Raw genomic sequence first — 23990 nt, 5'->3', positions numbered from 1 at the left:
GGGATAAATGTCCAGGAATGCAATTTCCAGGTCATATGGTCATATTAATTTATTTAAGATAACTGCCAAACTCTTCTCTGGGGCGGCTGTACCATTTCACCTTCCCACCAGCAGTGTATGAGTGACCCAGTTTCTCCACCTTTCCCCCAGCATTTGGTGTTTTCACTACTTTCTATTTTAACCATTCTGATGTGACAGCTCATTGTGATTTTAATTTGCTTTTCCCTGATGGCTAATGATGTTGAACATCATTTCATGGGTTTATTTGTCACCTATATATCTTCTTCAGTGAAATGTCTCCTTATGTCTTTTGTCTATTTTCTAATTAGATTGCATTTTTTTAGTGCTGAGTTTTGAGAGTTTTATTTTATATATTCTAGTTCCAGTCTTTTATTGGATATAGGGTTTGAAAATATTGTCTCCCTGTTTTTAGGTTGTCTTTTCATCCTTTTAACACGATGTTAAAGTCTACTTTCTCTCTGTTAGTCAGATTATATGTAATTTCCATTAGACTATCTTCCAGTTCATGGCTTCTTCCTCTGTCTCATCCATGCTGCTATTAAGCGCATCACTGAGTATTTTGTTTTGGTTATTGTGTTCTGTAGCTTTAATTTCCATTTGCTACTTCGTTGTATCTTTATTTTTGTTGCTGTTGTTGAATCTTTCTCTCTAGCATGTTCGCAATTGCTCACATATTTTGACATTGGCTGCTTTAAATCTTATCACTATAATACTAACATCTTAGCCACCTTGGTGTGGACATATATTATCTTCTTCATTCAATCTGAAATCTTCCAAATACTTGGCATGATGACTGATTTTCAATTAATCTGAACAGTTTGGATATTATGAGGCTCTGAATTGTGTTTTAACTGGTTTACCCTGCTCCAGCAGTGGAGGAGGCCAGGGCTGCTTGATAATGCATGGTAAGGAGGGGTGTCCTGGCTCCTTCCTGACCTCTATGGACACTTCTCTGCTGGGAGAGCCTCATCGCTGATCCCCGTGTGATCACCACCACCACCACCTCTGGGAGGGTGGACCTGTTCCTCTTTGTATTAACCGTGCCTTTCATTTTATGAAGCTTTGACATCAGGAGCCTGGCTGACCCAGGAGGAATGGCCCCTCCACAGCTAGGCAATCCCTAGAGAAAATAAATGACTTCCCCGTGAGAGCACCTTTCATATACAAACCAATCAATTCAGAGTCCAAACCTACAACCACCTCCTATATCGGGCTCTTGTATGTTGGGACCCTGTTCCTCTGAGCTAAATACCCCAGAACCAGGTATTAGGTAACTCAGGACAACCCCTTAAGTCCAGTGAAAGTGTTAATCCACTGGAGAAGGGAATGACAACCCACTCCAGTATTCTTACCTGGAGAATTCCATGGACAGAGCAGCCTGGTGGACTATAGTCCATGAGATCGCAAAGTCAGACATCCCTTCTCCAGGGGATTTTCTCGATCCAGGGATCGAGCTTGGGTCTCCTGCATTGCAGGCAGATTCTTTACTGTTTGAGCCTCAAGGGAAGCCCAGCAGTCCAGAGCTTGCTGCAATTATTCAAACTGGCCGTCTTCGGTCTATGTGCCCTGCCTCACCCACTCTTTGGCATGGAAACCACAAGAAAGAGTCTCGTCAAATTGTCTCCTGCTCCTTCTGCATCTGACACACGCCAGTGATTCCGTGTGAGGCCCTCAGTGGTGTGCTGTGCCTCTTGTTTCGAGAGGCTGTCATGATCAACTTCTCCCTTCATGAGTCATTTCTGAATCTTCATGCCTTGCCACATCTGGTTAAAATAAATCTTAGCTACCCTGAAAACACTGGTGGGCCATGATAAAAGTCCTGAACCTTCACTTGGCCTGAGATGACATCAACCCAGTGGGAGAGGCGGGGCCCCTCGTTACTCCCTAGGGGAAGTAAGTTCTAGCTCTCTCTGACATTATTCCAGCAGGGGGGTTGAGGCGTGTTGCTAGAGCCTGGTGACGGTAGATGTCTTGGTTCCTTTCTGACATTTTGCTGGCATGAGTGGGATGAACCAGTTTTTTGTGGTATTTGGCTGGAGTAGAATGGTTATTGCTTAGAAATGTTCTGTCTTGCTAGGCTGCCTTTTCCTGATCTCTCAGCTAGAAAGAGTAGCCTTACTGGGTGACTTTTCATCTGTGCCTGTTGTATTGCAAAGTTCCTGGCATCTTCGGACCCAAGTCTGGAATATATGATATAATCAGAAACTCAGGGAACTCTGCCCTGTGTTCCTCCTTGGGTCCTGAGGTCTCTGCCAGTCTTCCTTCTTCTCTCTGCCTTTCAGAGTCTCCTTATGTTTGTTTTATGTATAACATTCAGGCCTTTCATTTGTACTTAATGGGATGAATAGGGAAAAGTATGTCTACTCCAATTTTCTGGAAGCAGAAGACTCCATTTCTTTCTTTTTTAAAAAATTGGATTACAGTTGCTTTACAACATTATGTTAGTTTCTGCTGTACAATGAAGTGAATCAGCTATATGTATACCTGTGTGCCCTCCCCCTTACACCCCCCTCCCATCACCCCACCCCGTCCCTCTAGGTCATCACAGAGCTCTGAGCTGAGCTCCCTATGCTATATACTGCAGGTTCCCAAAAGCCATTTATTTTACACGTGGTAGTGCATTGAATGCACAAACATGGCAGGACCTGTTTTGAATGCCAGTCTTTATGAGTTAACCAACTATTTCCAGTGGGGTGTGATGAATACCAGTCCTCATGGGTTGACCCTCAAGGAGTTTTAGGGAGAGATAAAGCTGTAAAAGGTAAGGAACCTGGATAGGAGGCACCCAGTAAATGCTTTCATGCTGAGGAAACCATTTCTGTGCAACGATTTCAAAAGCTTCCACTGAACTTCCCAGAGAAATACAGAGGAAACTGCTAAGTGAAAGTTGACTTCAGGAAATACATAATGTTAATATCCCTTCCCATTTCCCCACTCCTCTGGACATGAACTATTAATATGTGCTTACACTGACTCGTAAAAATGTTTTGTGGAATATAACAAATATCTAACTTGACTGAGCACACCTTTACATCCTTACACAGGCCAGAACACACGGATTCCAGGGGAGAAGCAACGGATGGCTTGCATGCAAAGTTGCCTCCAGGGAGAGCGCTGTCACCTCTCTACTCACCCTGGCCCCAAATTACCCATCCCAACAACTTTCATCACCTACTTTTGTTAAGTTTCCATCTAAGAACTGAAAATTTAAACAACTCCCATCACAGCGGACTGAAGCTATGAGTAATGGAAACAAATCTTTTCACTGTCTTCCATCAGAAATTCTTTGCAAGGGCCCTTATAAACACTGTCATTTTTTAAAGGCCTTAAATATTTGATCACACACTTGAGACTATACAAACTGAGCGTCGTTTCATAAGGCCTGCTTTCACAGGGAACCTGCTTCCCATAGGCCTTCAGCCTGCAAGGCAACCTTGTCAGGACCACACAGAGCTCTCTTGTGAAGGCCAAGTACCAGGAATGTTTACAGAGGAAAAAGCTCCTGAGAAGACTCATTACCCATGACCAAGATAGGTTTGGGATGCCTGTCTCAGAGTGTCTCCACTACCATCTCACCATCTCTCTTAGAAATCAGAATACTTCATAGCAGAAAAAATAGCTTGTTTGAGCAGTCAGAAAGGAAGAAAAAGAATCTCATGTTTAAGTATGCTTACCCAACTTGTACACAAAAGGCCAAATGGCTTGCTGGGGTGAGAAAGAGGTTAGGTCTCCAAAGGAAGTTATTTCTCCAACTTGAAAGAGAGATTTGGTTCTCTTCCAAAGGCAGGAGAACCTTTGAAAAATAAATCAATTCCTCGTTTCAGGAACAACCATGTAGAGCATGTCTGCCGGATCAAATGCCACGTCTCAGAAAATGTCACCATCAAAGCCAAACGCAGCAACTGAACTCCCCACACAGGATAAAAATCTTATCGGAATTCATAAAAAACATCTGTCTTTCTATGTTCACTGAGTCTAACCTTCTGTACTATTTCTTGTCTAAGTAAACATACAAAGCATTTACTCTAAAAGTCAGCAAACCAGATTCTTTAAAAAAAAATTTTAAAAATCAGTTGGCTCCTCTCCTCCCAATTCTTCTACTATATCTCACTTCTATTTAGTGGGGTTTTTCTTGTGAAAACTTTAAATGTTGAAACTCTCATTCTCTCTCTCCTCATCCCTCCCACTCTCCCCTTCCTTTCTCTTTTTAATCTTTTAATCTCTATCAACACCACCATAGCATCACCAACTCAATGGACATGAATTTGAGCGAAATCTGGGAGATACTGGAGGACAGAGGAGCAGACTATGGGGTTGCAAAGAGCTGGACACAATTTAGGGACTGAATTACACAAACACAACCATGACCTTAATCTCACCCTCCCTGCTCAGTAAGGAAGAAAGGAAAACAGGTCCACAAAATACTTTTAGCACTGCTAGTAATCTGAACATGTGAATTTTATTCTTTAGTGTTTAAATGATTTGTGGTCTTAGTATGATAAATCTGAAACTCTTTTGCTCACTGAAGGATAGAGCAAATTAGTAAATATGTAGGTATTCTTGGGAATCAGAGTTGTTACTATGGAAGAAGGGGGATAAATATGAACTGAGATGAGGTGGGGAAAATGTGGTATTAGATTTAAATTGGAGACTAATGAAGAATATGTCTAAATATATTTGCATGTGTATGCATATGTGCATGTGTGTATATTAGTATTAGGTATGTGTGCACACATGTGTCTGTTTTCCTAGCTCTATCTACTCAAAGTGTGAGAAGCGGATGACAACTAAACGATGAGCTCACTAAGCATTCCAGTCTTGGTTTCTGACTACAATCCCCCTGTAACTGGAATTGCGGAGAGATGGCTGTGTCCAAGAGGGAATAGGAGTAGCTTAAAGGGTTTCCTGGTGGCCAATTTCCAGTATCAGAAAGAGTAATAATGATAATATTTCTAAACAAAAAAGAGTAAACAAGAATCTAATGAGGGGATTTTGTGATAAAATATGCATAAACATTAAATTTACCATCTTAACTTTTTTTAAAATTTTTTTTCCATTTATTTTTATTAGTTGGAGGCTAATTACAATATTGTAGTGGTTTTTGCCACCATCTTAACTTTTTAAGTGTACAGTTCGGCAGAATCAAATACATTCACCTTGTTGTGCAGCCATCATCCATCACCAGAATTTTCTCATCTTTGAAAACCAAAACTCTGTATCTATTAAACAATAACTCCTCATTCCTACCTCCCCCCAGCCCTGGCAAATACCATTCTACTTTCTGTGTCTACGCATTTGATCACCTCATGTACCTCATATAAGGGGAATCAAACACTATTTGTGTCATTTTACATGTTCCACATTCACCTATGCTGTAGCATGTATCAGAATTCCATTCCTTTTTAAGGTGTCATGATATCCATTGAACATATACATCACCTTTTTTTGATCCACTCATCTGGAGATGGACATGTGTGTGGTTCCCACCTTTTGGCTGCAGTGAATGATCCTGGCATGAACACACAAGTGTATGTCTCTGCTTCCAGTTCTTCTGGGGATACACTCAGATGTGGAACTGCTGGGTCATATGATAATTCTGCTTAATAATGGATGGCATCACTGACTCAATGGACACGAGCAAGCTCTGGGAGCTGGTGATGGACAGGGAAGTCTGGCATGTTGCAGTCCATGGGGTTGCAAAGAGTCGGACGTAACTGAGTGACTGAACTAAACTGAAAAGAGGGAGAAGCATACTTTCTCTACAGAAAGCTACTAGTTAATAAACGGAAGAAATATGACCATAAAAAATCATCATTTTGTATTCATCTGTGAAATTGATCTTACTTGCAAGGATCACCAGTGGATACTAACAGGTGGAGAACAGGATGTCCACACAGTGGTTAAGTGTCACCCTTCAGATGACTTAATCTCAAGGTGACAGACACGTTCACAATGGGGAGATCTGAAAGGAGCCATGCTACCCAAGTGATCAAAGCTTAGCATAAACAATAGCAGGACAAATTGGGATTAAGTAGCTCTTAAAGTGCCCAACGGGGAGGACACATTATCACATATTATTCTTTATTTTCTAGTAACAATTTTGTTTAGATACAATTCATATACCATACACATATCATATACAACTTAAAGTGCACAATTCAATAGTAACTTTTAGTTATATTTGCAGAATTGTGCATCCATCACCACAATTTTTAGAATATTTTAACTACCTCCAAAAGAAACCATATACCCCTCAGCAGTCACTTTCCATTTACCCCAATTCCCCCAGCCCTGGATAACCACAAATCTCCTCTCTCTCGGTCTGGATTTGCCTATTCTGGAAATTTCATATGAACTGAATTCTATAAAATATGACATTTTGTGACTGGCTTCTTTCATATAGCATAATGTGTTCATGCTTGTTGTAGCATGCATCAGTACCTCATTCCTTTTTATTACCAAATGATATTCCATTGTACGGATATGCCACATTTTATTATCCATTTGTGTTGTCTCTCCTTTTTTTCTATTACAAGTAGTGCTGCCATGAACATATATTTACAGGTTTTTGTGTGAAGCTATGTTTTCAATTCTGTTGGGTATATACCTAAGAGAGGAATTGCTGGGTCATGTGGAACTCTGTTTTAACCTTTTGAGGAGCTGCCTGACTCTCTTTCAAAGTGACTGCATCTTTTACACTCCTACCTGTGGTGTATGGGGTTTCCTCTATATTTTTTTCTTGCCCAAACATTTAAATCCAATGAGAAAACAAAAATATAAATCCTGATTGCAGGACATTCTATAAGGTAATTGGCCAAAATTCTTTAAACTACCAATATCACTTGAGACATAAATTAGAAGATGGGAGATACTGTAATTTAAAGGAGAATAAGGATGACTGCTAAATGCTATTCCTGATTCTTTCCTAGATTAAAAAATAGAGGCTATAAAGGGCATATTGGGGGCATGTGGAGACATCTGGATATGCATTTTTTTACTGTATAATATTAAAGCTACAAAGTGAACTGCCCTGGGCATGCTAAAGCGACTGTGGTTCTGTTGAGAATGCTCTGGCTCTGAGCAGACAGTGGTTGGAGTACTTGAGGGTGACATCACAATGCCTAGAGCTGGCTTTTACTCACATAAAGTGTGTGTGTGTGTGTGTGTACACATGAGCAAAAAGTACCAAGAAGGACAGGAAGCAAGGGGGAGAATCACAAGATACTAACAACTATCAGTGGGTACAAAAGTGTTCATTGTGCTATTCTTCAACATTTTTTCCGGTTGTGAAATTTTTCTTAAAAAAAACTGAGAGGAACAGTTACTAGAAAAGCACAAGAATAAAATAATGCCCCAATCTATATAAAGCATGAATTGAAAAATAAAGAGACAGTACTTTATAGATGCCTCTTCAATTCATGATCTTCACAACTGACAAGGTGATGTTTCAGACCTCAGAACCTCACTCGAAGCCTCATGTTTCGATCCCTACTAGACTGACATGAAACAGAACCCTATGGGATTCTTCCCAGTCCTCACTTGCCTTAGGCACAGCTTTTAATCTCTTTAGACTTCAATTACCTAAACCAAATAGAAAAGATCTTGAGTTGACCTAGAGGATACTTGAGGGTTCTTTCAAGCTCTGAAAATCCGACTGTATAATCATACTTCATGAGTGGGATTCAGGATGAATCGCCCTTTGAATATATTCTCATTGGGTTGACACTTCAGGGCTTTTGCTTCACCAGAACTGATGAAATAAGTACTTTATTTCAATATTAGTCAAGAATGTTTAATCACATTTGAACAGAGGAGCCTGAGCACAGTAAGAATATCCTTCAGTCCTTATGCCAAAGCACACTGCTCTCAGATGGGTCCTTATCACGCATTTAAGTTTGATTCCCAGTCAATGGCCTCCGGGCATCTCATCTTGGAGCAGCCTCCAAGATGCCCCTGGGACAGTCAGGGAGACAGAGAAGCAATGTTTCCTTTGGCCTTTTCTATATCAGGCTCCTAGAACATAATCAGGAGGTAGCTCCCAGAGCAGAGAGAAGTTAAGTACAAAAGTTGAAAAGTGTCCACAGAGAGAAAAGGGAGAGAATGAGGAGACATCTTGTCTGGCGATGCTCTAAGATTCAAAGATTATGTAATAAATGATGATGGAGTCCATCCCTTGGATTCAAATATTATGTGATAAGTGATGAAGCATCCCAGCCTTTGGGGCAGAGAAGATGGTCTCAGAACCAGCCAAAGTCAGGAAGGCACCAAACTATCTCCATATTATGGGAGTTGAAACTCAAGCTCCAAGATTGCAGGGCACCAGACATTTTCTTGTCTCAAAAAGAAAAAAAAAATTTATTTTTTAAGGCAGGAAAGAATAGAAGTTAAAAGAATGGTCCCAAGCTGACCATAACCTTATGAAATCCTAGAATGGCCTCACTGTGCTATTTTCTAGTTCTAAGATGGATCCTTCATGCCTCTACAGTTCAAAAATTTAAAGATCCAACAGTCCAGTCCCTCCTTTTAAAACAAGGAAGCAAGCTTAGAGTGGACCACTAACTTGTCCAAATTAGCCAGCTAATTAGCTGGACACAACTTCAATTCCTGCTTTGCTCCCTTCCTCTTAGACCCCAAGCATGTCAAAGGGTCCATAAAGTTGGACAAAAAGCAGAGGATCCATGTTCTCTGCACAGGGCCCTGTGCCAGCTCACTAAGGCACTGGGAGGCAGGGACTGCTCTTCACTGAGGCAGACAGCTTCGAGGTGCAGCAAGTACGTGTGCTTTTGGGGGGATGAGTGAGATCATGGGTTTCCCTGGTAGCTCAGGGGTAAAGAATCTGCCGCAATGCAGAAGCCGCAGGAGACATGGGTTCGATCCCTCGGTCGAGAAAATCCCCTGGAGGAGGGCGTGGCAACTCACTCCAGTATTCTTGCCTGGAGAATCCCATGCACAGAGGAGCCTGGTGGGCTACAGTCCGTAGGAATGCAGAGTCAGGCATGACTGAAGCAGCTTAGCACGCAGAAAGAGACTGGGTTCACAGCCCTCTTCTTACTCCTCCTGTGATTTTTCCAATTGAATTAAACTGTGCTCATGAGTAGGTCTCCAGGTCTGAATAGATCGGGGTGAAATGGGTTAAAATACATAACTGCACTTGAGATGCAATCCCGGCAGAATGTAAAGCCAAAAGGAACCCCACTTATGCCACTATCAGAATATATTCTTCAGATTTTATTTGATCTTTCCTAACTTTCTGGCATTGGTTCGAAGGTCACTGTTATGTTTTGATTGTTCCAATTTGCAAAACAAATTTGAAATCATTTCTGGCTCGTTTACTTCTCTCATCTAGGGAAAGAAAAAAATATATTCTCCAGGCAACCATTTCAAATCCACTTAACAGAGAGCTCACCAATCCTTAAACTTCATCCAACAGATGTACTAACATTCTGATATTTCTGGCTTTTTTTTTTAATTGCATGACCCTTTTGTGTAAATACTGACTGAGATAGCACCGACAGTTGTGTGAGCTGGTTGGATTCCAGCCAGGGAAAAAGGAATTAATGAGAGCAGCCAGGAATAGAGATTTCAAGACAGAGAATCCTCCTTCCACATCGTTTACTGCTTTCATAATTAACTGTAAATGATGACCCAGGACCTCCACTGCACATGGCCTTATGTGACCATAGCAAAGTTCAAAGCATAGGGATTAACAGCTCTGCCTGGGAAGTTGCCTGGGTTCAGCTGCAGCTCTGACACACAACCCCTGTGTGAGCCTGGGGCTGTCATTCAACCTCCATAAACCTCAGTCTGTACATCTCTAAAGTGGGGGCAACTGGCAGCCTTCTCACTGAAGAACTGCTTAAGATAAAACGATGTGTGCTTAGTCGATCAGTCGTGTCCGACTCTGCGACCCCATGAACTACAGTCTGCCAGGCTCCTCTGTCCATGTGATTCTCCAGGCAAGAATACTGGAGTGGGTTGTCATGCCCTCCCTCCAGGATCTTCCCAACCCAGGCATCAAACCTGTGACTCCTGCATTGCAGACAGATTCTTTACCACAGAGCCAGCGTGGAACATCTTCAATAAAGCACAGCACAGATTCACACTCATTTTAATGCCCAGAAGAACATACAGTTCTCTCCCTGAGGGAGCTACGTACGGGAAGACAGGGCCTCTGACAGATGCTGTGATACAGGGGACAACCACTCTCCCTAGGGGGGCATGTCAGCTGAGGGGTGGTTCCGCCCTCTGCTCCTTCCTCTCTGCTGTGCTGTTGGAGGCCTGCCCCTCTGGGTAAAGCCTGGGTCTCCCAGAGCTAATGATGACCCTATGGGTCAGTCTATCATCTTCTAGATTCGGTATTAGAAAGGTCAGATGCCTCAGTTATGAGCCACCTTCTCTACCCTTAGCTTTAGCAACAGTGAACTGATCACCTTACTTCTTTGTCTTATTTCTTGATTATTTTAGAATTTGGTTGTTGAAGAGGGTTATTTATTGAGTCTCTCTCAAGCTCATCAAAAAGCCATTCTTCCTATGGCACCATTTTTTTTTTTAGCCCCATGGGATTCCAAAACCATTGCCTGGTGATTCAGCTTGAAGAATCATCATCACTGACCTAATTCTCACAGTTGGAGTACTTCTGTAGTTCACAAAACACAACCCAAGGGCTGAATATACTCTATCCCAAGCTTACTGCAAGGGATTTGGAGCCCCATGACTCTGCGAGGCTTTTTGAACTATCCCGAAACTCAGAAGCAATATTTCCAATTGCTCAATATTCCTTAGAAAAAGACAAATATGGTCTTATAGACTCTGTTCCTTTTTGCCCATTATCACAATTCCAAAGGGGATGCAAAAACATGTAAAGAACAGCTCAGTCATCCTCTGAGATTGTAGATTTCACCCCATGGACAAAACTCTCAGGAAATGTGGGGTTTATAACAACTTCACACAAGGTCTTAATGTCACTTTGCTAATAATTATTGAGCCCAAAGGGATGTAGAGATAAACAGAATATGATTTCCAGTCTCAAAGATCTCCTAGACTGAAGTGGGAGAGATGCATAAATAACTACAATGTATTTTGTTAACACAACCTGCTACGGGTGTATTGGAAAGAAAGCCTCATCCCAGGGAAGATAGGAGAGGAAGGTATCAAAGAAAGTTTGCTACTATATTGGATACCTTACTCAAGACGAATAAATGAAGTTGGCTATTTACGAGTGCAGAGGGAACGGGTGTCAGGATGCTCCAATGGATAGAGAAGATGAGCAGAGAGGCATGGGATGTGCTAGAAGACATACTCCACCAGGGAGAGCAGATGAGGCTGGAAGGCTTGTCAGAGGCAAGCTCAGGAGAGGCCAGAATGTTGCCCTAAGATCACCTGGGAAAAAGACAGGAGGTCACTTTATTCAGAGCTGAAGGAAAGAGATGGTAGCAGTTGAGGTGCTGATGCCAAAGCCAGGATGCTTGTTAAAAACAACAAAACCTATGTGTGGGATCCTAAAAATCAGATTTCTTTGCCCCAGAAATTGGTTCTTCAGTGAATAGTCTTTTGGCAAACTGGCCTGTGTGTATGTCAGTGCTGGAGTTGCAAAGGTATGTGGATGCACACATGTTCTTGGCCTTCATGTCTAGTGGAGACCAAGAAAGACTTGGCTAGGCAAAGAGAGGAAGAGCAAAGAAGAGCATGTGCAAAGTCCTGGACTTGAAGGAGCATTAGGACTCCTGGGGTCAAGAGACAGGAGGTCACTGTGCCCAGAGCTGAAGGAGAGAGAGGGTAGCAGTCAAGATGCTGATCCAAAGCTAGTATGCTTGTTAAAAAAAAAAAAAAAAGGCCTATTTGGATGATTATATTTTGTTTTAATGCCAAAACCATGATGTAACAACTGGAGATTTCTAATACTGTCCACCTGGAATTCAAAAGGCATATTTTTGGGGGGCACCACTTTTGCCTGAGAGCTGAAGGAAACAGACATGATAGACCAGCCAGGAGAGACAGCGCTGTGATGCTCTCAACCACTGGGAAGAGAACCACGGACAGAGGCTTGGGGCAGGTGTTCCTGCAAGAGCTGCGGACAGTCACTGAGGAGATGGGGCCACTGGGAGATCATCACTCAGGGCGCCCTGCTTCAAGGAAAGCCAGTCAATGTTAGACTCCGGAAGCCCAAGGAGTCTAGGCTAGCTGTCTGTTTTATCACCTCCTGGGCCCAGCTTTTCATCAAGAAAGCACTTTTACCTTACACGTTCACTTAATTCATAAAGACACACCAAGTGCCTACTATTGATATGGGTTGGGTCTTCATCTCTAAGTTTCCAAGGTGGCAATGAGGATTAGGCATCATCAGCCATTCACGTTAATCTCTAGTGGCAGAAATACTACCCATCTGGAAGCAGGAATGCAAAACTAGCATAAGTAGACTTTGATACCCAAAATGAATGGACTTTGCAATGAGGTTAGGGGTGGTTGATCACCTTTACTGATAGTGAGAAGGGTCATCTCTGGCCAAATGGTAAAAATAAAAATGAACAACTCTAACTACAGTGGCGATGACTTGTCCCTAGTGGATAAGGCAATGGAGAGTGTAATCAAAAGGACAAGATCCTGGTTTCCCTTGAGACAAAGCCCACCACCTGGGTTATAATCAGATGTGGACAGCCAGAGTCACCAACTTTCTGGTCCAACCTGGACACTTCTCTTTGAGGGAGGGAGTGAAGAAATCACCAGAAATCACATCATTTTGCCAACTACAAATTGGCACTTACCATCTCCCTCCATAAGAATTAAATCATGAGATCATGCAGCTGATCTTCAACATCCCCTGAACCGAGTTCAGTGCAGAGATCAGGAAGGAGGCACTCTGTGCTCTGGGAAAAACTGTCAGAACAGATCTTCAGATAGTTAGATGCTTTCAGGAGAAGATTTTGAGCCAAATTCTTACATCTCCTCATATCTAGAAAAGCACTAACATCCTTCATGGTGACATCTGCTCGTGACTAGCAGCAACTTTCTCAAAAAAAGGTATGTGCCTGATTGTATGCACTTCCCCTTCACCAAAATGACATACATACCGACCTTCCACCCTGCCTCTTTGAAGCAGTTCCTCAGAGCTATCTGAAATGCTGTCTCTGGGACTATCGTCTTCATTTTGCCTCAAATAAAATTTAACTCATAGCTCTCATGTGGTTATTTTTTTCAGTAGACAATATGCTAAGCAAGATTCTTCTCCAATCCTTTAACCTTGTCATTTAAAATTTTTTAAGGAAATCAAGCAACTTGAAAGACACTGCATGAATCCTGCCTCATCCTTATATCATTGTGACCAAAGATTTCTGTAAGGGACATTCTCATCCACAGATGCTTGTTCTCATGGTGAAATGTGAGAAGACATGCAGGAGATGCAGATACTATATCTGAAAAGAACTCCTAGGTTATATGAAATAAAATAACTTATGCTGACATGCTATATATAACATTATATTAATACCTGGTGTAATATCTTATTAATTAGGAAATTAGTAAGATAAAATACCAAAAAATAAAATCTTGGTGAGAAAAGTAATGTTTTTAGGACACAGAAAATGCAATTTTTTACTTCTGAAGGTAGGTTACTTACATGTTTAAATTTTGGAATATGACAGGGAGGCAACATAGCATTCAGTTAAGGAAGGAAATACAAAGACTGAGAACATTGGTGACCTGTCAAAGGTTGTTGAGGGTGTAAATGAGAGGCAGAGGCAAATTCAAATTTATGTCAGTCATGGTCTCATTCTAGCACACCAAGAACTAACTTGAACTTGGAAAGAAAGACTTTCTTGTTTGGGGAAATTCCTAACACTGTCAGGGCTCTACAAATGGACTGATCCAAATTATAGTGACCGTGCATGATAACAATGATAAATGATGATTAACCCCCAAAGTGAAGCCTCCACACAGCTCACTAGGAAAGATATCCCATGTCAACACAAAGCAGAGATACAATAGGAGCTAGAGAGTTTGGGGTCTTGGGGAGAACTGGTGACCACTGGTCAATCATGATGGTCTTCCACAAATGGCATCATTCAACCACTTGAGTTCTCAGTATAAATGGAAGGCAGAGTTTTGAGGCACCTAAAACACCAAGCTATTCCTATTGATTTCAACCCCTTTACAACTAGCTCCACTGTAACTATTTAAATAACTAAAAGACTAGATTAAAAAAAAAAGACTAGATTAGATGTGTTGTTTAATAAAGAGAATCTAGAAAAACTAATCAGCTTTCTAGTCTTTATACATGCACACACAAAAGCAAATAATTTTCTAACCAAATCCATAAATGGCCAACTGAAACAAATGTGCCTATATCTTTACAGCTAATTACAGATATATAAAATGCCAGAATGCTTAAAAATTTAGGGAAGATACAAGGCGATGGTAACAATGTGAAACCTATTTTATGTTATTTTAGATCATACTTAATTAAACCTGACAAAGTTTTAAGTGTCAGAAATCAAGGTCCATAGAAAGTCCAGAAATAAGCCCACACCCCTTGGTCAATTAATCTACAACAAAGGAGGCAAGAACATACAATGGAGAAGAGACACTCTCTTTAATAAGTGGTGCTGAGAAAATTCAACAGCTACATGTAAAAAAGATGAAATCAGAACATGCTCTAACACCATATGCAAAAATAAATTAAAAACTGATTAAATATCTAAATGTAAGGCTAGATTCTATAAAACTCTCAAGCAGAGCACTCTGACATAAATCACTAGCAATATCTTTCTGGATCCACCTCCTGGCATAATGAAAACAAAAACAAAAATAAACAAATGGGACTCAGTTAAACTTAAAAGCTTTTGTACAGCAAAGGAAACCATAAACAAAATGAAAAGATTATGCACAGAATGGGAGAAAATATTTGCAACAAGGGATTAATCTCCAGAGTACACAAATAGCTCATGTTAATCAACAGCAAAAATAATAATAAAAGAAATCAAAATTGGGCAGAAGACCTTAACAGACATTTCTCCAAAGACGATATACAGATGGTCAAAAAGCACATGTAAAAATGCTCAACATCACTAGTTATTACAGAAATACAAATCAAAACTATAATGAGGTATCATCTCACACAAATTAGAATGGCCATCATCAAAAAGTCTACAAACAGTAAATGCTAGAGAGGGTATGAGAAAAGGGAACCCACCTACCCTGTTGGTGGGAATGTAAATTGGGGCAACCATTATGGAGAATAGAATGGAGGCTCTTTAAGGAACTAAAAACAGAACTGCCATAGACCCAGCAATCCGACTCCTAGGCATATACCCAGAGGAAACTGTACTGTGAAAAGTGACATGCACCCCAGTGCTCACTGCACCACAACTGACAACCACCGGGACACGGAAGCAACCTAAATATTCATCACCAGAGGAACGGATAAAGATGCGGTGCGTATATACAATGGAATACTACTCAGCCATAAAAAAGAACAAAAGAATGTCATTTCAGCAACATGGCTGGACCTAGAGATTGTCAGAGTGAAGACAGTCAGAGAAAGACAAGTGTCACACAATATCACTTATATGTGGAATCTAAAAAAAAAAAACGAATGTATTTACAAAACAGAAACAGACTCAGACTAAGAAAACAAATTTACGATTACCAAAGGGTAGGCAGGGTTAAATTAAGGGTTTGGGGTTAACATATACACACCACTATATACAAAATAGACAGTCAACAGGAACCAGTCTATAGCACAGAAAAGAACACTACTCAATACTCTATAATAATCTATACGGGAAAATAATCTGAAAAAGAATGGATATATGGATATGTGTAACTGAATCACCTTGCTGTACCCCTGAAACACAACACTGTAAATCAACTATAATCCAGTATAAAATAAAAGTTTAAAGAAAAAGGAAATCAAGGTGAAGTACATAAAATGCAATGTCTCAAAGCTCCCTGGAAACATTTGAGTTTCCAAAAGGATGTGTCAGTGGAAAAAAACAAACAAAAAAGCCAACTGTTTTGGCTTCTAATGAACATGCTTTTAACTCTGAAGGTAGGTTTATTGGTAAATAGGCCCACTCACTCACGCCTACACACACACTCAGGCACACAGATAGATATACACAAACCTTTTAACAATGTGTTTCTGTTGATTAGTTACTGTGTCCCATTTGAGTCCCTGTCTTAACTTTTTAAAAAGCTTTTTTAAAAAAGAAAAAAATTATTTGGCTACACAGAAGTCTTAGTTGTGGCATGCAGGATCTTTACTTGAAGAACGTGGGATTCAGTTCCCCAACCAAGGACCAAACCTGGGCCCCCTGCGTTGGGAGCACAGAGTCCCAGCCACTGGAGCATCATGGAAGTCCCTAAAAAAAAAGCTCTTTATAGAGGAGGCTTTCTAGAATGGTTTGCCTAGGATAATATTGCAGAGTTTATCAACCAGTTAATAAAAATCTACCTCTAAATTCAATAAAACCAGGTGAACAGATGATTCTCTCGGCAGGACTCCAAAACAAACCTGCGGGTTAATTTGCCCCCTCGCCCGTGTTTATGGCATTCATTCACAGCGAAGAAACTGGGTGATGAGAAAGGGCAGGGCTGAGAAGACAGCAGGTCGACACATCTGTTACCTCTCTGCCATCAGAAAACAAGCGTGGCTCTGCCGTGAAGAGAAAGCAAATTGTGAAGGACTTTGGATATAATAAGAATTTTCGTGGACAAACAACGAGGTCCTACTGTATAGCACAGGGAACTATATTCAATATCCTGTGATAAATCATAATGGAAAAGAATATGAAAAAGTACATATTTGTGTAACTGACTGACTTTGCTGTGTAACACAGTAAATCAACAGTAAATCAACACAACACAGTAAATCAACTATACTGTAGGAAGATTTAAAAAAAAAAGAAAGAACTTTACTAGCATCACCAATGATGAGTTTAACTTTTGTCAAGGAGTTTTGATTTGTGAAAGTGTTTCACATGTTCCCCTTTGTATATTAAGATAGCAACAAAGTTGGGTGCAATTTAAAAGATGCAAAGAAAATGTTTCACCTACATTAGATGGAATGGATAGGTGTTCAAACAGCCTGAGGATCACACTAGTTCCTGGACTGTAACTTTGTGAGATTTTCCCTTTTCACTAGATTTTTAAAAGCATTTCTTTGCATCTGGTAGGTTCATACCCAGCCTTGAGGTTAGGGAAGAAATGAACATTTCAGTGGTCCAGTCTATTTCATTACTCATCACTGACCTCAAACTATCTTCATCTCCCAATGGGCAGTGGGTGCTCAGATTTACTTGTGATAATGATTAAGGAGAAAATCAATTCTTTCTCATTTTTATCCTGTTCTTTCTCATTTTCCAGCTTATTATATTTCAAGCTGATTAAGCAATTTTCACACTAATGTCAACATTGATTAATCAGAAAACTATTGGGATAAATGGAAAAATTCCAGCACAGGATTTTGGTGGAGGATTTGTTCTTGTTGTGACACTGGCTAGAATTCCAAATTCTTAGTAAGAAGAAAAATGCACCATGCCATTTTTAATATCCAATAAGACATGGGAAGAAAGAGCCTGGGTTTAACATGTGCCAGAAAACCAGTGACCCTGGGCTACAGCCGAAGTCTGAATATTGGCCTCACTATTCTCAAGAGACTAATGCAGACTCTGACTTTTCAAACTGGATAAGGAAGTGGGACTGAAAAGTATATTTAAACAGACATTATACAAATTAGAAAATAGGGGGTCTTAAGATACATCAAGTTCTGGGAAACTTTTCTATAAAGAGCCATGTAAATTGACCATTTTTACCTAACTGTGCTCAATTTCCTCACATGTATCTTTAATAGACCCTTCTGGACATTCAGCCTTGGTTTCTGAGAACAGTTAAGCTGGAAGAGTTAGAAATACACAGATATGAGATATGATCGGAGCTCCTTTTGGTGTTAGAAAACATCTCCTGCAATCCTACCCCATAAATATAAGACTTTATTGCTTAAATGTAAAGTTGGATATTTGGTGTTTAAGTTTTATATACCTAGTGAACTGCCATCTCAGTAAATAAAAATATCTATTAATGAGGAGTGAAAATATATAACTTGTATTATATAATATGTATATATATTGTATATACTTATATATAACCTATATATTATATATAATATACATTTTAACTTCCTAATAGAATGTCTCTATTTACAAAACAAAATTTAAGGTATTTTTATTATAAAAAATATCTGTACCTTGCATATGATATCAGCATAACCTGCATCTCTGAGTCTTTCCTGAATAGAAAGAAATAACTTCCATGTAGCAACAATAGAAAAAGGAGGGTGAGAAGGCCCTGTAACGTGACTTCCAGAGAACAAGATGCAGCTCCTCCTTCTGCCCTGACTCCCGCCCCACCCCTGGAAGCTCTCAGCATGAAGCTGTGCTAGGCTCATGCAAGACTCAAAGGAAACACACACAGTCTGACCCAAATTTAAAAATGTCACCTGCAGATGCTGTCAAGTTTACCATCACCTCATCTCACCGGAGCCCCCTCGTACTGTTGAACTAAACAAACATCCTCAGTGCTGGCTACACAATTTACCTTGGGATGGAGATTCATTAGGTCAGCCCATGGAAGAGATTACCAGAAGTCTCCCTTTCCTCTACAGAAAGACCAATAAGAAAGTAGAATCCAAACTGAATGCCTCTGGATAGTGATAAGACACATATAGAGTATCAGTGGTTCTCAAACGTGACTGCCTAACAAGAATCACCTAGGAGGTTTCTAACAATCAATCCAAAAGCTCTGGCTGCTTGCCAAGAATACTTAGCTCCAGCTCTCTGGTGGGTGGTACCTTGGGCAGCAACAGAAAAGCCTCCCAGGAGATGCCAATGTGCAGCCAGGGCTGAGGGCCATTGTCTTCCTTGTTCCTGATATACCTAGCAGTCAGGAGAGGGGGCATCCTGTTCCAAGAGCCTGAAACTCAAGACACTACAGGAAACGGACAACAAAGAGGTCTGCTTACCTAAATGTAGAACCTGAAAAACATGAAACAAAATTAGTGGAGACCTTGTGAGTCAATTCAGTTCAGTTCAGTAGCTGAGTCGTGTCTGACTCTTTGCGACCCCAAGAATCGCAGCACGCCAGGCCTCCCTGTCCATCACCAACTCCCGGAGTTTACTCAAACTCATGCCCATCAAGTCAGTGATGCCATCCAGCCATCTCATCCTCTGTTGTCCCCTTCACCTCCTGCCCCCAATCCCTCCCAGCATCAGCATCTTTTCCAATGAATCAACTCTTCCCATGAGGTGGCCAAAGTACTGGAGTTTCAGCTTCAGCATCAATTAAACCCACCAAATTCAGACTTTCAAGAGCTGTGATTGGCTGGAGGGCCCAAGTCCCCTGCCTCAAGTGTGACTTGGAATTCAGCACAAGCTTCTGGTAGAAGACAAAGATGCTTTTGAAGGAAATTTCAGACTTCAAGCTTCTGGAAACAGTGAATTCCAAATTAAGTTCTTGAGGCAAATGGCAGGCAAAATACTCCTCTTGCTGTTCAATTACTAACCCTCCTTTTTAAAGACACTGTTTTTGTTTTTATGACGAGCCCTTGCAGTTAAATGTGTGTAAAGACCCTGATGCTGGGAAAGACTGAAGGCAGAAGAAGGGGGCAACTGAGGATGAGAAGGCTGAATGGTATCACTGAGTCCGTGCACATGAGTTTGAGCAAACTCCAGGAGATGGGGAAGGACAGGGACCCCAGTGTGCTGCCCATGGGGTTGCAAAGAGTCAGACATAACTTATCGACTGAATAACAGCAAGTTACATGCACATATGATGTGACCGCGGTGTGGTGAAGAGCTCCTATAAGTGGGAGGGCAGGGAAGAAGCTGGGGTCAGCTACCAAAAGAATCTGTAGACCTTGTTCTTGAAACCAAGCATTTTTGAAAAGTCAGGCAGGGCTGTCCTTTGCCCTTGGAAAACACTTATCTAAATCATCCAAGCAGATTCTGCAGAACCTTAAAATGAGATAAGATTTCCTTCACCCTACTACAGGCCTAGAGTAAGAATTTCTCAAATTGGAGACACTACAAAGAGTTAAAAAAAAAAAAAAGCTTTCCCATGAAATCATCACCAGGCAACATAAGATATAAACTAATTCAATGTTAGGAGTCCTGACACTGAGTAAACGCCTCTGTAATATTTATTTAAGAAGTCATAAATTCTAATATGTGCTCATGACACTCGAGAGACATTCATAAAAATTAAGGCTTATCAACAGAGTGAGCAAATATGTATGAATCATTTCTTTAGGAAAAAAAGGCAGGCAATGTATAAGAAAATAATCTTCAAAGCTAAATCTTAATTGAGTAAACATATTGGTTAAAAACCAAATGCTACACTGAATTTCTGACAAATTTCCTCTCAAAAGCAGCCTGTCAAGTAACAAGCAAAGATTTTCAACAAACTGGCTGAGCCATAATCCTGCTAACATTTAAAATAAAACCCTCTAAAAGTGCTCTTAATCCTCCTCTACTTATTTTTAAGAAAGTGTTTCTAGCTGTGAAAAAATCAAATAGAAATAAATATTCAACGACAAGAAGTGAGAGAAGGACTGAAAAGAAAAGCTAATTAGTTGTGTTCATACTCATCTTAACTAGTCAACTGTTTTAAATGAAGCAATACTTTGTAAAGAAAATAGATCATGTTCCTTAAGTAATTACTTAAACCCCTGGAGCATTAATCATTTGATCATTTTATGACCTAAGAAGAGTACTTGGTTATAGTTTCACATTTGTGATCAGGACTAGCCCATAGAGGCAATCATTCAGAAAACAATAGAGAAGAAATTGATCAAAATTTCCACATGGAAGAGGTTCCATATCTTCCCCTAGGACTGAGTCAGCAACTCCAGTCCATGGACTCCATCCACTTCTGGCCTGTTTTTGTTTGGCCCATGAGTTAAGAATAGTTTTCACATTTCGCAAACAGAGTTTGTAAGCAAGCCTCACTCATTTTTATGCATCACTCATGCCTGGTTTTGTAAAACAGCAGAGTTGAATAGTTGCAGCAGAGACGGTAGCCTTCAAAGCTGAAAATATTTCCTCTCTGGCCCTTTAGAGAAAAAGGTTAGAGACTCCCATCTGAGACCTACAAGGGAGCTACGAACAGAGCCTGGATTTGTAGGACCAATCCAGTGATTTTTTTCCTACTCGACATTTTGCCTCTCCTTGTTGGTCTGTCAGTCATGTCTAACTCTGCGACCTCATGGACTATGTAGCCTGCCAGGCTCCTCTGTCCATGGGATTCTCCAGGCAACAGTTTGGAGCGGATAGCCATCCCCTTCTCCAGGGAATCTTCCCGACCCAGGAATCAAACACAGGTCTCCTGCATTGCAGGTGGATTCTTTACCATCTGAGCCCACCAGGGAAGCATCTCTTTAAGCCATTTCAATATATGGTTTACCCCTGGCATATGTTTGAGAGATAAGTGGAAGTTGATGATGCATGAATGTAGGTACTTGAAGTAGAAAGAAGGCATTGCGAATGGAGCCAGAGACAGCAAATGAGGAAGGGACAAAGGTATGATTAATTCACTTCCTAGTTTCACAGGTGTGTGGAAGGAGAATTCTGCTCTAGGATGGACCACCATCCTGAGATAGAGGATTTAAATGAGACTGGAGGCCTTCTGAACTGATACTAGATCAGATTTGGGACTTAGAGTTGATGCTGTTTTTAGGGTTAAATCTTTGGCGGATATTAGAATGGAGTGAAAGTATTTTGCTAATGGACATGACATTCATGGGAGCAGGCAGAGGTTGGACCATACTGGGTTGAATAGTGTTGCCTTGAAATCCATGCAAACCCCAAATCTCAGAAAGTAACTTAATTGAGAAATAGAGTCTTTGTAGGTATATCAAGCTATGATGAGGTCACCCTGAATTCGGATGGCTCTAATCCAATGACTGCTGTCGTCGTGGGAAGAGGGAGAAACGGACACACAGCGGGGAATGCCCCGAGAGCACAGAGACACAGGCGAGAACTCTGCGTGGAGACAGAGCGAGGCGCTGAAGGGAGGCGGCCACCAGCCAAAGGGCGCCGCGCATTGCCAGCAACCCCACAACCAGGCAACCGCGTGGGACAGAGACTCCGGCCGGAACCAGGTCCTTGGTTTCAGACTTCGCGCCTCCAGAACCGGGAAGGAAGAAATCTGTCTCGGGCCACCCAGTTTGAGGTGCTTTGTTATGGCAGCTGGAGGAAACTAATGCAGATGAGTGGGCAAGGGGACTTGGCCTTATGGAAAAGAATGCAGATCAAGAGAACAGAAGAAAGTGGTGGAATGTCGAGCCCTGTAAAACCTTTCTATTTGAGACACAAACTCAGAGTACCTCTAGAAGACCTTGAGGGAAAACAAAACAGAAATCCAGAGACCTTGATTCCTAAATCTGATTGGGTTTTTACAAACACTTGTTGCCAAGGTAAGCAGAACTGACTCATACTTGAGTCTTCTCTTCCCAACAGGCCTGTTTACAAACCCATTCCTAAATTCCAAGCTTTCCCCAGTCACCCCACTATGACTGGGAAACAAAATGTCTTTTTACCAAGAAGGAAAGTAGATTAACTAAAATCACCACAAGGATGTTCCTATCTCTTCTCTGAAATAATCTTAAATTTCCACAGATGACCTAATTTTTAAACTAGCTCGTACAGGGTGGTTTTTTTAAAAAATTGCACACATTCAAAAAGATATAATGAAAATTCAAAAAATTAAAATATGCTTATAAAAAAAAAACCAAAAAGATATAAGGCACATACTCAAAGCCAACTTGTAAAGGAATCAGAGTTACTTGTAGAACTTTCCAATGGTTCATGACCCACCTCTCATATTACTTGGCACCAGATATTCTAAAGGTTAGTTTCCACCACTACCACCATCCCCGCCTGTCACACATGCACACACACACAGTTTTCAACATAACGCTGTTGAAGGCTGAAGCTGTAGGTGAGATATTATACTTTCCTTCATTTCCTCAAGACTGCAAGGAAATGGTAGTAAAGACACAAGACTGTAGTCACAGTATAAAGGTATGTCTAAAATTTGGTGCATGTTGAGTTTTCCTACGTAATGCAGTCACTGAGTGATAAAAAAAAATTAGACTTACTGCTTTGAAACTCTGTATAATACACATAAAAACAAATGCCACAAGCTTATGATAAAGCAGTTCCTGAGGTCCATATTTAAGCCACTCTTCCAGCTTTTGAGCAGCTAAATTCTTCCTAATCAATTCACGAGGGACTCATCTTGGAATTTTTCTCTTTATCATCATGTCGTGTTATAACTCGGTACGAATTATTTTAAAGAAATTCTGTCATCTCGATTCTTAATGAGCTCATAGTATTTTCCCATGGATTTACATTCTTATACACCCTAGAAAATTGTTGTCTCCTTCTCCCACCTTCCTGTCTCATTATTCTCCTATAGTCTCAAACAGATACGGATTTTAAATAACCCACAGAGAGAGGAAAGCAAATGGCAACTTGATATCATTACTTTGGGAGAGTCCCTTGCTAGTTGAGACACAAGCATTACTCTTCCTAAATTATCAGTTAGCTCCTAAGAAGGGTCAGCTTCCCAAAGAAACAAACAAAACCCACAGCCTTCTCTGAGTAGTCTGCAGGACATTTATGAAAATATTTCCTAAGACTAGGAATTCTTAAAAAGTTGTCCATTGTAAAAAAAAAAAACAAAACAAAAAGTTGTCCACTGTAAACCCAAGACCACCATCGCTCAAAGCAAGAAAGTAACGAGGTATCTTAGCTGGAAGAGGAAATGTAAATATATGTCTTCCTTTTCTCAGCACCCCCAAAAAAGGCACTGAGATGACTGCACATGAGGCAGCACCACACCACTGTGCTAGAGCTTCTGCAGAAATCAGACTGTGCCTAAATTCATCACACTCCTCTGGAGGAGCTCTACCCCAGAGT

At 40.8% G+C, this 23990-nt stretch overlaps 1 protein-coding gene across 1 annotated transcript in view; it reads right to left on the bottom strand.

Annotated features, from left to right (window-relative positions):
- The window catches only part of GNA14 (G protein subunit alpha 14), a 180378-nt gene that overhangs the window by 44108 nt on the left and 112280 nt on the right, over positions 1–23990 (bottom strand). The window lies entirely within an intron of this gene.

This window comes from Odocoileus virginianus, chromosome 18, assembly GCF_023699985.2.
Source record: "Odocoileus virginianus isolate 20LAN1187 ecotype Illinois chromosome 18, Ovbor_1.2, whole genome shotgun sequence".
Taxonomy (NCBI): Eukaryota; Metazoa; Chordata; class Mammalia; order Artiodactyla; family Cervidae; genus Odocoileus; species Odocoileus virginianus.
This window is presented reverse-complemented; position numbering and strand designations above follow the sequence as displayed.